Source organism: Notolepis coatsorum, assembly GCF_963971535.1.
Source record: "Notolepis coatsorum genome assembly, chromosome: 13".
NCBI classification, from domain to species: domain Eukaryota; kingdom Metazoa; phylum Chordata; class Actinopteri; order Aulopiformes; family Paralepididae; genus Notolepis; species Notolepis coatsorum.
In genome coordinates this window covers 4,160,960-4,176,478 of record NC_140177.1, presented here as the reverse complement: position 1 = coordinate 4,176,478, position 15,519 = coordinate 4,160,960, and the positions used below count along the sequence as shown (strand labels likewise).

The following is a 15,519-nucleotide window of genomic DNA, read 5'->3' as shown; positions in this document are numbered from 1 at the left end:
CGAGATCTTCTCCTTCCCCTCTCTCTCCCCCTCTTTCTCCCTCTCTCCCTTCCCCTCTCTCCCCTCTCTTTCTCCCATCTCCCTTCCCCTCTCTTTCTCTTTCTCTCCCGCCCTCTCTCTTCCCCTCTCTTTCTCTCTCTCTCCCTCTCCCTCTCTTTCTCCCTCTCCCGTTCCCTTATCTCTCTCTTTCTCCCTCTCTCTTCCCCCTCTCTTTCTCTCTCTCCCTTCCCCTCTCTTTCTCCATCTCTCTTCCCCCTCTCTTTCTCTCCCTTCCCCTCTCTCTTTCTCCATCTCTCCCCCTCTCTTTCTCTCACTTCCCCTCTCTTTCTCCATATCTCTCCCCCTCTCTCTTTCTCCCCTCTCGTCCCCCTCTCTTTCTCTCTCTCCCCCGCTCTCGTTCTCCCCCTTCCCCCTCCCCCTCCCCCTCCCTCCCCCTTCCCTCCCCTCTCTCTCCCCCTCCCCTCTCTCCCCCTTCCCCCTCCCCTCTCTCCCCCTTCCCCTCCCTCCCCCTTCCCCCTCTCTCTTCCCTCCCTCTCTCTCCCCCTCCCCTCCCTCCCCCTTCCCCTCCCTCCCCTTCCCCCTCTCTCTTCCCTCCCCTCTCTCCCCCTTCCCCTTCCCTCTCTCCCCTTCCCCTCCCTCACCCTTCCCCCTCTCTCTCCCCCTCCCCTCTCTCTCCCCCTCCCCTCCCCTCCCCCTCCCTCCCCCCTCCCCCTCTATACCCCTCCTCCCTCCCCCCTCCCCTCTCTCCCCCCTCCCCTCCCTCCCCTTCCCCTCTCTCTTCCTCCCCTCTCTCTTCCCTCCCCTCTCTCCCCCCCCTCCCCTCCCTCCCCCCTCCCCCTCTCTACCCCTCCTCTCCCTCCCTCCCCCTCCCCTCCCTCCCCCTTCCCCCTCTCTCTTCCCTCCCCTCTCTCTCCCTCCTCCCTCTCTCCCCCTTCCCCTCCCTCCCCTCTCTTCCCTCCCTCTCTCTTCCCTCCCCTCTCTCTCCCCCCCTCCCTCCCTCCCCCTCCCCCTCTCTACCCCTCCTCTCTCCCCCCTCCCCTCCCTCCCCCTTCCCCATCTCTATTCCCTCCCCTCTCTCTCTCTCCTCCCCTCTCTCCCCTTCCCCTCCCTCCCCTCTCTTCCCTCCCCTCTCTCTCCCCCCATCTCTCTCTCCCCCTCCCCCTCCCTCCTCCCCCCAGGCGTTGGAGGTCTACAATGACGACTGGAACAAGGTGTCTGAGCACGTGGGCTCCAGGACCCAGGACGAGTGCATCCTCCACTTCCTGCGGCTGCCCATCGAGGACCCTTACCTGGAGGACACCACCGCCTCCCTCGGCCCGCTGGCCTTCCAGCCCGTGCCGTTCAGCCAGTCGGAGAACCCCGTCATGTGCACCGTGGCCTTCCTGGCCTCCGTGGTGGACCCGCGAGTGGCCTCCGCTGCCGCCTAAAGCCGCACTGGGTGGGTGAGAGAGAGAGAGAGAAAGGGAGGGGGAGGGAGGGAGGGGGGGGGGGAGGGGGAGGAGAGGGAGGGGGAAGGGGAGAGAGGAGAGGGGGAGGGAAGGGGAGAGAGATGAAGAGGAGAGAGTTGGGTGAGAGGGCAGGGAGACTGATAAGAGAGAGGGCAGGGAGAGAGATGGGGAGAGAGAGAGGAGGGGGGAGGAGAGAGGGCAGGGAGAGAGAGAAGTCAGGGAGAGAGAGATGGGAGAGAGAGAGGAGGGGGGAGGAGAGAGGGCATGGAGAGAGAGAAGTCAGGGAGAGGGAGAGAGAGAGAGAGAGGAGGGGGGAGGAGGAGAGAGGGCAGGGAGAGAGAGAAGTCAGGGAGAGGGAGAGAGAGATGGGGAGAGAGAGAGGAGGGGGGAGGAGAGGGCAGGGAGAGAGAGAAGTCAGGGAGAGGGAGAGAGAGATGGGGAGAGAGAGAGGAGGGGGGAGGAGAGAGGGCAGGGAGAGAGAAGTCAGGGAGAGGGAGAGAGAGATGGGGAGAGAGAGAGGAGGGGGGAGGAGAGGGCAGGGAGAGAGAAGTCAGGGAGAGGGAGAGAGAGATGGGAGAGAGAGAGGAGGGGGAGGAGAGAGGGCAGGGAGAGAGAGAAGTCAGAGAGAGGGAGAGAGAGATGGGGAGAGAGAGAGGAGGGGGGAGGAGAGAGGGCAGGAGAGAGAGAAGTCAGGGAGAGGGAGAGAGAGGGCAGGGAGAGAGAGGAGAGAGGAGGGGGAGGAGAGAGGGCAGGGAGAGAGAGAAGTCAGGGAGAGGGAGAGAGAGAGGGCAGGGAGAGAGAGAGGGCAGGGAGAGAGAGAGGAGAGAGGAGGGGGGAGGAGAGAGGGCAGGGAGAGAGAGAAGTCAGGGAGAGGGAGAGAGAGAGATGGGGAGAGAGAGAGGGCAGGAGAGAGATGATATGGGTTTTCTTTTGGTCATGAACATTATGCGTTTTTAAATTTTCATTCAACGATTCCCTCTGAGGACAGTTCTGGTTTGCTCTGTCTGCATTTATACATCTCAGAAAAGGATAGTAGTTGGCACGGTTAAGCCTTTTACGTGTTCATTATGGAAATGATATAGTATCAATGAAGATACACTTCACAAGGGACAATAGAGAGAGAGCGAGTTCTGTGAGTCTATCTGGGTGGTGGAGTGGCTCTTGTGTGTCTGGTAATTCTGTCTCTCATTCTCTTGTTCTCACTCTTTCTCTCGTTCTCTTGTTCTCTCTTTCTCGCTTGTTCTCACTCTCTCGTTTTCTGTCTTGTTCTCTCTCATTCTCTTGTTCTCTCGTTCTCACTCTTTCTCTCGTTCTCCTGTTCTCTCTTTCTCTCTTTCTCTCGCTCTCTTGTTCTCTCTTGTCTCTCTCTCTCTCTCGTTCTCTTGTTCTCTCCTGTTCCCTCTCTCTCTTGTTCTCTCTTTCATTCTCTCATTCTCTTATTCGCTCTCGTTCTCTCTCTCTCTCTCATTCTCTCTCTCTCTCTCTTGTTCTCTCTCTCTCCCTCCCTCTCTCTCTCTCTCTCTCTCTCCTCTCTCTCTCTCTCTCTACAGAGGAGTTTTCTCGAGTGCAGGACGACTCGATAGAGAAACTCGCTGAGGTCTCCAACCTGCCTGAGAAGACAGGTGAGATCAACGCACACAAGTGGTCTGCAAGGGCCTTGAAATAAAGCCTGTGCCCAGCCAGAGCCCGTGAACTTCAGGCCCTGCCCGAAAATAAGCCCGACTGTAAATAATATTTTAAGCCCTAGCCCGCGTGAAAACCAGAAAAAAAATTATTATTATTATTATAAATTTTTATTTTTTTTGTATTTGTTTTAAATATTCGAAACACGGTTTTATATGAACTTAATAAATAAACAAAAACGAAAATGTCCAATAGGTCTAACTAAATAACACATATCACGCTGAAAACTAATAAACCATTCTATAGCCTGATTCGCAAATTCTATTATATAGTCCAATATAAAATAATTTTTTTGTTTTAAATATTCTAAACACTTTATATATTAACTTAATAAATAAACAAAAACGAAAATGTCCAATAGGTCTGCCTAAATAACGCATATCACGCTGAAAACTAAGAAGCATTTACATAACCTGTTTCGCTCTTATTAGAATGCACAGTGCTCGCTTATTAGACAGCCTCGTAAAACGTATTGAAGGCTATAGAATCTTCTTTGACACACACACACACACACACACACACACACACACACACACACACACACACACACACACACACACACACACACACACACACACACACACACGACACAATAGCCTACTCAGTCACTATACAAACAAACAGAAAACAGAAATCAGATTTCGAGCAGAGCAACATAATGAAAGCACAACAGAACAGGGCAGCAGCGACCCAGCAAATAATAAACATCGCTCACCACTTCGCTGTTGACGTCAGCAACGCGTTGAACAAAGTTAACAAAACTTCGCCAACCGGCTACATACATCCAAGAACAAATCATTTGTTCATCAATCCACCTGAGGGTCATCACTGTTCTCCCTCGAGTTCTCCCCTGAGTTCTCCCTGCGCGCTGCGGTAATTACATCCAAATGTTTATCTGATGACAGCTTGCGCAAAAGAGAAAACGAATCTTAAGGAAAACGAAGGTTATCCTATAACCCTAGTTATATGAAAAAGGGCAGGGTTGCAGTGCACTAACACACACACACACACACACACACACACACACACACACTACCTACCTACCTACCTACCTACCTACCTACCTACCTACCTACCTACCTACCTACCTACCTACCTACCTACCTACCTACCTACCTACCTACCTACCTACCTACCTACCTACCTACCTACCTACCTCCATCAATCACATCTTCTTTCGTGTAACGTCAGAGGTCCAACTCTGTATCTTGTAGCCATGCCCTTAAATCTGGTCCCACATCAAAGAGGCTGGCTTCCGAGGGTGGTCTGTATAGGGGGCAGAGGGTGGTTTGTATAGGGGGCAGATGGTCAGGATGTGGTCAACAGTCTGCTCAGGGTCTCCACACTAACATGCAGCGCTGTCTGCCAGGCCCCACTTCTTTAATGATGCTTTAAAGCGACCAACCCCAGATCTTAAACGGTTCAGCAGAACCCATTGCCGGCGTGGAAGATCGTCTCCTGTGGCGCCATCTCCTGGATCCCAGATGTAGTGGTGGATACGGGTTGGCCCAGCACTCTCCCACTCTCTCTTCCAGGCTGCCGCCAGCCATCCATTTCTGGATAGGTCCTCAGTGGTGGAACGGAGCATCTCTTGTGCCACCTTGTTGTAGGGGTGGCGGGACTTGAGTCTGCTCATAGGTGCTGTTGTTGTTGTTGTGGTGTTGTGTAGGATGTGCCAGTCATGCTTCACTGCCTTCCTTGCTTGACATCCCTCCCCTCTATAATGTATCTCTTTCTCTGCTACGCAGAATCGATGGATGCAGGGAAGACAGAAACTGACTCCAACTCCCTTCAGGTGATTTTAACGATGAGAACATGAGAACAGTGTGCGTCCTGTAAACCAGTAGACAAGCGGCTGCTTGAACAGTGTGATTCCTGGAGGATTGAAAGGTCTTGTCCACTAGGGGGCAGATCAGGGCCGAATCCTCCCCCGGCCGACACATAGAATTATATAGAAGAAGAATATCTTCCCGGTTGAACTATATATATATCCACTATCCGGATTTGCGACGTAAACCTAAAACATGGCGACACTCGAGGAGAAAGAGGCCTCTATTCCGTTTAGCCTGTCACATCCACACTGCCCCCTACTGGTGACGCGCTGCATTGCATCTTTCCGACGTGTAGTGTTAATGTCTGAGTGCACAACGTAGTTATACCCAGGGCTGACCCCTATTAGTCGAATAGTCGACTAATCGATCGAAAGGAGCCGTAGTCGACTGCCAACCTCTTAGTCGAATGCACAAAAAAAATGTATTATACTTTTTTTTTTAAATATATTTTTATTATAAATTTTTTTTATCATTCTTTCCAAAAGAAAAGAGGCCTAGAAGCGTGTCTGACGCTAATGGCATGCATACCAGAGGCTAACTGCTTAAGAAAACAGGCACAGAGGCACTGAAAGAGGAGTTCACCCATCTAATGAACACACTAGACTAGACAAATATCAAGATGTATCCATCAGTGGACCAATTGCATGCTTTTGCAGAGGACAAGAAGCCTTCAGTCGACTCCTTCAGACATTAAGCACCCCCCACAGCCCAAATGGAATGATAAAAAAAAATAAAGAAAATGTTTACTTTTTTTTTTCTTCAGATTTGTATTTTTATCGGCTCATTTCGGCCAATCAAAGTCGACTATCCAAATCCTTAGTCGGGGACAGCCCCCTTATATCGTAGTTCACTGGTGAAACGGCTTGTTTCTCTTGGTGATAATGGTTTTCCTACAGAATTGCATCAGACTTGGTCACATTCTATAACAGTATCTTGTTTTTAGTGTACCTGTAATAACTCCTAGTGTGTGTGTGTGTGTGTGCGTGTGCGTGTGTGTGTGCGTGCGTGCGTGTGTGTATTCCAGGCCTCTGCCAGGGTGGATGACCTCAAGGGGGAGCCCAGCGGAGGAGCGATGATGGAGGGACTCAGAGTGAAGACGGAGAACTTTGATAACTTTGAGAACCTTGGGAACCTTGCGAACCTTGAAACGCCACTCAAAGAGGAGACAGATGGTGTGTGTGTGTGTGTGTGTGTGTGTGTGTCTATTCGTCTTATCTATCTCAATCGAATCACTACAAGTACCTGGGAACAGTAGTTGACAACAAGTTAACACTTTGATCGCCATGGGTTCAATTCATAATTTACCATCCCTCGCCATCTCTATTTGTCTATGGAGAAGTTCCCCTTCTTTGCAGGGCTATAACTTTTTAAATTATATTGCTAAATTGCCATTATTATGGCCCATTCAATGTCCTATATGTATTGTTCAGGGTGTAGCAACGTTAAACTTTTTCATTCACATATTCATACTAAAATATGGTCTAAAGTATAAGTATGTTTTTATCGTTTTCTGCAGCTTTCTTCAGAACGTGATTTATAGCCCTAAATGCATTATATTGATGATCAAATACAGTTTGGTAGGAATCTGTGCGAGATAAAAAATGTCAACTGGATGTGCTTCTAGGAGTTACTACATATCATCTGATGATGACCGGATGGGCGGGGGATCGTTTATAATTCCGTGGGCAGCGTTAGATGATTCATCCAGAGTGGGTCATATGTTCATCATAGCAGTTTATATGGAACACGTTAGAATATAACGCTGAATCTTACCGTGGCTTCCTCGCGCCGCTGGCAGATGAGCGTGGAACAGAATTTTTTCTATTATGGGATGGAGAAATGCCCGATCCATTTCCAGGTTGTATAATAGTATATACGTCTAAATCATGTTGTTTTTTCGAGTTATTTGCACCGATCGATGTTCACTGTGTCAAGACGGAGTCTCTCTAACGATAGCGAGTGCCCGGACCACATATGGATGAGCACTACCAGTTCAAAGGGTCATTTCCGGTTGGCGATCTGCCGATCGGCCACCAGATGGCGCTCTTGAACCGCTAGAGAGTTGAGTGGAACTTTGCAGTGTGTTTCAGGGCTCCGGAGGGGAAATATGATTTCGATCACAGATTTTTTAAATATTGACATCAAAGACGAGTTACGGCGTCTTCGGCAGAATGAGCATGGCTAGGAATGACGTCTTAACTCGTCATCGGCGATCATAGTGTTAAACCACAATCCGAATGCTTCTGCAATCTGCAAAAAAGGTCTGCAGAGACTCTACTTCCTGCGCAAACTAAACACTTTTAATGTGGACAAAACACTTTTATGGTTTTTTTTTTACAAATCTTTTGTTGAGTCCATTTTAACCTTTTGTATTGTCTCCTGGTATGGCAACCTCTCAATATACAGAACAAAAACAGTCTGGCCAACATATGGCCAGCGAGATAATTGGGACCCAGCAGCTTTCCTTGACAGACATCTATGACAGACAAATTCTGCGGAAGGCTCAGACGATCTTCGACAGCTCTGACCATCCTCTCTTGGAGGAGTTTGTCCCCCTCCCCTCTGGCAGGAGATATAGGCTCCCCAGGCTAAAGAGCAACAGATTTAAATTTTTCGTACATCCCCAGGGCATTAAATGCACTTAACTTCCTTTAAAATAACAGTAATGCATTTTCATTTTCTTTTTCCTGGTTGGATTCTGTAAGATGTGATGTTGTGTTGTTGTTGTTGTTGTTGTCTCTACCACTGCTGCAAAGCAAATGTCCCCTTGAGGGACAATAAAGTCTGAACGGAACCCGCGTTCCTCGTGTCGTTTGACGTACCGTTTCTGTCTTCCTCCCAGGAAGGGCCGATGAAGAGGAGCGCGCGGGGCCGAGGGAGACGGAGGGGGATGTGCGGAGGAGGGACATGGAGCTGGAGCTGGTGGAGAGCAGCGTTGCCGCGGCAGCAGCGTCCGCCCTGGCCTCCGCCGCCACCAAGGCCAAGGTAAGCCCTGCCCTCTCCCCTAGAGCCAGCCTATCGCATAGACTGAGTGGGAAAATATAAGATATAGCCTTTTAGCGGCCGGGTAGCGCAGCGGACTAAGCGTCTGTCTACCACCGCAGAGACACACTGGTATCGAATCCAGCTGTCAGCGGTGCCTCCGGCTTGGCCGGTCGTCATACTGACACAATTGGCAGAGTCAGCGGGAGGGAAGCCAGTGGGTGGTAATCTGGTCGTTGTAAACAGCGACTCCTACAGGACCACCACGTCCAGTGGGCAAGGTGCTCGCCACTAACGCAGGAGATGCTGGTATCGAGCCCAGCTCTCTGCGTTGCTACCGGCTTGGCCGGCCGTCATACTAACACAATTGGCAGTGTTAGAGGGTGGGAAAGCCGGTGGGTGGGGATCGGACGTTGTGGACAGCGACTCCTACAGGTTGGTTGGGTGACGCCGGTGCGGCGGAAACAGGAAGTATCGGGGGCAGCGTGAGCCTCCCACGCGTTACTCCTCGCCACAGAGTTCGAGCTGCTGCGGTTGAAAAGATGCGACAGGCTGCCTCCTCGTGTACCGGAGGGGACACGTGATGCAAGGCTTCTATCCTCACTACAGCCGATCAGTGGGAGGCATGGTCTAGCAACGTTCAAGACAGGGGAGGGGAGAATTGGAAATATGAAATTGGGATGGGAGAAAAATAGAAAATGGGGAGAAAAAGTGGATAAAAAAGAAAAGAAAATCCTCAGAAATATCCCTCACATCATATATCATCATTTCCAGAATTTCATTGGCTACAAAAATGGTCAAACCTTTTCACCGTCGGAGGTGATTGGTCCGGTCACCAGGAGGCAAAATCGAGGTAGTAACTTTTTAGAAACTGACGCTCGTTGGCTTATACCCCGAAATTGGAAGCACGTAATAGGCCAAGTAGGGTGTCTTTCAAACGGCGGCCATTTTAGCTTTCAACCGATGTGTTGGTTGATGGACAATAACACAGCGTGACGCCGACAGACGAGGGCAAAAAAAGGCGGGACGTCGGAACGTTGAGAGGTTAAAATTAAAATGACTTTATAATGTAATAACTTTTTATAATGTAATAACTTTTCACAATGTAATGACTTTTTCATTTAGAAGGACGTACTTTATAATGTAATAACTTTGTATAATGTAATAACTTTGTATAATGTAATAACTTTATTTAGAAGGACTTATAATGTAATAAAACCGTATATAATAACATCATAAATATATGATAACGGATGTAATAACTTGCAGGTTAATGTCATAAATACGTGAAGCGGGAACCTTTTCTCGATAATGTAATCACTTATCACATTATCCAGTAGGGGTATAAAGGTACACGTATCCGTACCGAACCGTTTCAGCGTGTACCGTACCGTACCGAACGTCTGTGTACCGAACGAATACAACGGTATGTTAACCACGACCGCCCACCGGGGGCTGTTTTTTTCACAATCTAATATAATTATATAATATAACAAGGCGATTATTAATTTCAATATAGAATATTCGTTGACAGCCCTACAAGTACAATTAGTTACTGCACACTACATCACCCCTGAGTTGAACATGGAAAGCCAAACTTTCTCCCATTGTACCGAAAACCCGTACCGATCCTTGACGTCCTCCTCTTCCTCACAGCACCTGGCGGCGGTGGAGGAGAGGAAGATCAAGTCTCTGGTGGCTCTGCTGGTGGAGACGCAGATGAAGAAGCTGGAGATCAAACTCAGGCACTTTGAGGAGCTGGAGACCATCATGGACCGTGAGAAGGAGGCGGTGAGTTGTCCTGCTTTGCACAGTAGAGGCTCGGTATCTATCAATTAATCTGCACAGTAGAGGCTCGGTATCTATCAGTTAATCTGCACAGTAGAGGCTCGGTATCTATCAGTTAATCTGCACAGTAGAGGCTCGGTATCTATCAGTTAATCTGCACAGTAGGGGCTAGGTATCTATCAGTTAATGTTATCTGCTAAAGTGTCGCCTAAGGCTGAGCCCGAATGTTCGAACGTTCGTTTGTTACGTTGGCATTCGAATTCTAAATAAAGATTTGAATTTTTTATTTTTTATTAAAAAATATATATATTTTAATTTTTTTTTTATTTTTTTTATTTTTTGTGTGTGTGTCTATTCATTCTGTTTAAACCAATGGGGTCTTTCTTCACAGTTGCAGATAAAGATTAGGCTACACTAATAGTATAGTATTAAAAATGTGTGTGTGTGTGTGTGTGTGTGTGTGTGTAGTTGGAGCAGCAGAGACAGCAGTTGCTGTCAGAGAGGCAGACGTTTCACGCAGAGCAGCTGAAACATGCAGAGATGAAGGTCCGCCAGCAGAGGGAGCAGCAGAGCACATACACAGTGCAGCAACCAGGTACACACACACACACACACACACACACACACACACACACACTGCAGCACACAGGTACACACACACTGCAGCAAACAGGTACACACACACACACAAGCAAACAGGTACACACACACACACACTGCAGCAAACAGGTACACACACACACACACGCACTGCAGCAAACGGGTACACACACACACACACACTGCAGCAAACGGGTACACACACACACACACACACACACTGCAGCAAACAGGTGCACACACACACACACACTGCAGCAAACAGGTGCACACACACACACACACTGCAGCAAACAGGTACACACACACTGCAGCACACAGGTACACACACACACTGCAGCAAACAGGTACACACACACTGCAGCACACAGGTACACACACACACACACACACTGCAGCACACAGGTACACACACACACTGCAGCAAACAGATACACACACATACACACCCTGCAGCACACAGGTACACACACACACACACACTGCAGCACACAGGTACACACACACACTGCAGCAAACAGATACACACACATACACACCCTGCAGCACACAGGTACACACACACACACACACTGCAGCACACAGGTACACACTAGTGATGTGACGATTCATCGATTTGCATCGGTGCGCCGGCATACTCGTTCACGATGCGAGTGCACCGGTGGAATAAGTCTGCGTCGGCTACATTTCAGGCTGAACTCGCGATGCATCTTGTTGTAGCGTCTTTGCATCGGTCAAAACCGATTCATTAATATAATTTCCTCTCATCCACTTCTGTCAGCAGTGCACTGTGACTGCACAGAGCAGATACCATACCATACAGAAGGCGAGAGCCGCGTCACAGTTATCAACAAACAGTGGAAGTCGAGGAGACATGAATTGAATTGATCAACTGGCTAACGTTAGTAGCTGCTGGTTAACGTTAGCCAGTTAGCCGTTCAGCTAACGCTAAACTACAGTATCTAACTAACTAACGTGACTCTGCAACACCAGTTCCATTAGTGAGGACATGGGGGGGGGGGGTTATATATTGAAGACGCTTGACAATAGGTTCAAAGATAACTTCACATTTATTGGCAATTCGTTTCCTTATATCGCTTCCTCCAGGTTCCAACTGTGTTGACAAAATGCGATCATGGTGTGGTCAGCTACGGAGCATCAGAACGCTCAAACTCAAATGCTCTCTCTCTCTCTCTCTCTCGCTCTCTCTCTCTCTCCCTTCCCCCCTCTCTCTCTCTCTCTCTCTCTCTCTCTCTCTCTCTCTCTGTTCAATGATTTAAAGTGGCCAAACGTTACAGTATAAATACTAATTGGATAGTTGATGATAAACATTTAATTTCATTATCTGAAATATTATAAAATCATTAAGTCTGCTATAAGCCATTATCCCTTTGTGTGTGATTATTATTGTCTCACAGTAGTGTGTGTGTATACATTGTGTGTGTGTGTGTGTGTGTTTTTAGCTAAAGTGGATAGAAAACACAGTACTATGCAAAAGTCTTCTTAGGCACCCAAGAGTTTTTATATAAATTGTCTTACAGTAGATTCTTTAATTTTTAATAATAATATAAGCTGCATATAAGGAATACAACCAAATCCTCTGTCATACCATAAAATGTTATCATTATTTTGCATCGTGTTGAATCGCATCGTATCGCCCCGAATCGCATTATGTTGAATCAAATCGTATCGCCCGGTGCTTCAAATGTATCGTTAATGTATCGTATCGTTGGCACCGTATCGAGATGCGCATCGCATCGGCCTCAGTGATGGAGATGCACATCACTAGTACACACACACAGACACTGCAGCAAACAGGTACACACATACACACACACACACACACACACAGACACTGCAGCACACAGGTACACACACACACACTGCAGCAAACAGGTACACACACACACACACACACACACACACACTGCAGTAAACGGGTACACACACACACTGCAGCACACAGGTACACACACACACTGCAGCACACAGGTACACACACACACACACACTGCAGCACACAGGTACACACACACACACGCACACACTGCAGCACACAGGTACACACACACACACACTTCAGTACACACACACACTGCAGCACACAGGTACACACACACACACACTTCAGTACACACACACACACACACACTGCAGCACACAGGTACACACACAGGTTACACACACACACTGCAGCAGTCAGGTCTGAACACACACACACTCGATTGATATCCTACTTCTCAGGATATTCAGGACTTCTTTCTATTTTCTATAACAATATATAAATCTATGACAATGTCTGCCATTGACTCTCCCCTCCCCTCCAGGCGGCCAGCCCATGCCCGGGCGGATGATGCCGGCTGGGGGTAACAACCAGACCATGGCCCCCCGTCACCCTGGAGCACCCAACGGCATGTGTGAGTACCTTCTCTCCCCGTTGTCCTCCTAGGTTTTAACGACGTCGACGTCTCTTATATAAAAAGGACATGTCCTCTGGAGACTAAGTCCCCCTCGTTTGCTCGGAGCTGACATTTCCTCAGGTCGCTATGACTGCATTTCAGTGAGCATTTTGTTTTTAATTTTATTTAACCTTTATTTATCCAGGCAAGCAATTAAGAACAAATTCTTATATACAAAAGCAGCCTGTCCAAAAAGCAAAGGCCTTTTGTGGGAAGGGGGGAGGCTGTAACAAAAACAAGGTTATGTACATGCATACAATTAAATAAAATACAAAATAACAGTAGCAATAGTATACAAGGACAACAATAAATAAGGGAGAGAGAAGGAAAGGGAGAGAGGGCAAAAGAGAAAGGGAAAAAGAGAAAGGAAGAGTGAGAACCAGAGGGAGAGAGAGAGAAGAAAGGGGGAGAGGGAGGGAGGTAGGTGAGGGGGCTTAGGGGGCGGAGAGAAGAGTCTGAGGGCGTGCGACTGGGAGGCAGTCAGCAGGTGCAACAGTCGGTCGGTCGAGCAGATGACCTTTCCATGTATAAAAAAAAAAAACGACAGCGCTTGAAAAACCATCGCGGAGTCGAGGTCACCGTGGGTCTGGCCGTGTGTTCTGCCCGTTTGTTTTTGTGACTAATATCAATTCTTGGAAGTTATATTTTCATAGCAAGAGGTTTAACATGGTGGGGGGCGATATAGTGGCTCAGGAGGTAGAGCGGTCGCCCCGGTGGTCGGAAGTTTTCCCCCGGGCAGTGTGCCGGTGTGTCCTTGAGCAAGACACTTAACCCCATAATTGCTCCCGGTGAGCAGGTTGGCACCTTGCCCGTCGGCGTGTGAGTGAGTGGGTCAAATGTGAGGAACAAAATTGTAAAGCTCTTTTGGATAAAAGAGTTACCGGTATATAAATACACCATTTACCATTTATTTGACCATTTTCCATGGAAGTGAGTCGCGGCCGCATCTGTCCTTCCCCGTTGCAGTTGAGTCACTAAATCTCGAGGTCGAGTCTCGAGTCTTCGAGTCCGAGTCACCAAAGAAGAGCCAGAGTCGAGTCCCCATTACCCGAGTCCGAGTCCAAGTCATCAAGGTTGAGTCTGAGCTGTCCTACAAAAAAAAGAAAAAAAAGGTCTACATTAAACATAAATGACACAGCGGTCACAATGTGACACAATAGCCAAACAAATGCACCAGCCATCAATATCTTATCTCCGTTTCCTTTTAAACCGTTTCACCTCCTTGCTCCTTGGCACGTCTTCAATCGTGTGGCTCCCAGAATATAGGATGAAATGGAACGTAGTAAATAAATAAAACCAAGATATGACCGTATGACCTTATCTCTGAGTCTGATAAGCTGTACAGACGTAGGTGTGACCTGTCCTGTCTGTCTGTCTGTCTGTCTCAGTTTCAGTTTATTTTTAAAAGGACCGTACACATTAATAAACATTTCTGTAAATGTGTCAGTTTTAGCCCGCTGGCTAATTCACAACTGTAGTCCTTTTGGCAAGATGTTATAATACCATACACCTAAAACATTAGCTAAATGACTAAATGTAAATGTAAAAATGTAATGTAAAACAGAAGCATTAAAAGTAAAACGCTAACACAATCCAACATAAGATAAGATATTCCTTTATTGATCCCCTTGGGGAAATACATAATAGTAAAAGCAATAATAAAATACACAATGAACTGATTAAAAGTGGTCACATGTTTGATTGGTTAATAGCCAGGTCTTGAGTTTGTATGTAAAGGTGTGGTAGGTACTGTAGCACAGTGTCTTATTTCTGTTGGTAGGACGTTCCAGAACTGAGTGGCTCTTAATACAAAACAGGACTGACTGAAGGAGCTGGACCTAAACGGCACCGTACAGTCCCCTCTCTGGGGAGATCTTGTGGACCTATTATGAGATGTTCTTTGTTTGACAAAAGTGCTGAGAGGTGGAGGGGCCTTGCCATTTAATATCTGTCTGTCTGTCTGTCTGTCTGTCTGTCTGTCTGTCTGTCTGTCTGTCTGTCTGTCTGTCTGTCTGTCTGTCTGTCTGACTGTCTTCCTGTCTCAGACCCGTCCTCGCAGCCCGACGGGACGGCGTCCTCACAGCCGGGTCCACCAGCGTCCGGCCACAGCTGAGCGGGACGGGGGAGACGAGGCGAGCGGGACGGGGAGATGAGGCGAGCGGGACGGGGGAGACGAGGCGAGCGGGACGGGGGAGACGAGGCGAGCGGGACGGGGGAGACGAGGCGACGTGATTCAGCCTGTTTTTGAACAATACACACACACACACACACACACACACACACAAAACACACACACACACAAGTTGTACATAAGCAGTGGTTTTAAACTTGCGCTGCAGTCGTGTTAAAGGTATTTGTAGCTGTCGAGTAACATTGAGTCATATTAGAAATGAAACACATCTCTGCCTGATATCTGTATTTAGTTTTCAGACCTCGAGAGTCGGTCCTCCTGATGTTGTTGATACTCCCGACGGTGCGGCTCATTAAAAGTTGTTTTATATGAAACCGTCTGTTCCTCCCTCTTTCTTCTCCCTGTATTCTCAGTTCATTGCATGTCAGTCGATGAACTGCTCATCACGATGATATTACAAACCACAACCTACAACTTTGCTCGTTGAGAGAAGGACTCGGGATCAAAGCCACGCAGAGGATAGTTGTAAAAAACTTACGTTTTGTGTGAAGGTGACAGTGGCTCAGGAGGTAGAGCGGTCGTCTGGTGATCAGAAG

At 48.1% G+C, this 15,519-nt stretch overlaps 1 pseudogene across 1 annotated transcript in view; it reads left to right on the top strand.

The window, feature by feature from the left end:
• The window catches only part of LOC311238857 (SWI/SNF complex subunit SMARCC2-like), a 15,902-nt pseudogene extending 615 nt beyond the window's left edge, over positions 1-15,287 (top strand). Inside the window, exons 2-10 of the transcript XR_014621096.1 lie at positions 1,179-1,438; positions 2,999-3,070; positions 4,880-4,926; positions 5,988-6,135; positions 7,806-7,948; positions 9,602-9,736; positions 10,202-10,328; positions 12,661-12,750; positions 14,838-15,287. The product of XR_014621096.1 is annotated as an SWI/SNF complex subunit SMARCC2-like (transcript). The remainder of the gene's footprint in view (positions 1-1,178; positions 1,439-2,998; positions 3,071-4,879; positions 4,927-5,987; positions 6,136-7,805; positions 7,949-9,601; positions 9,737-10,201; positions 10,329-12,660; positions 12,751-14,837) is intronic.
• Positions 15,288-15,519: the final 232 nt, after the last annotated feature.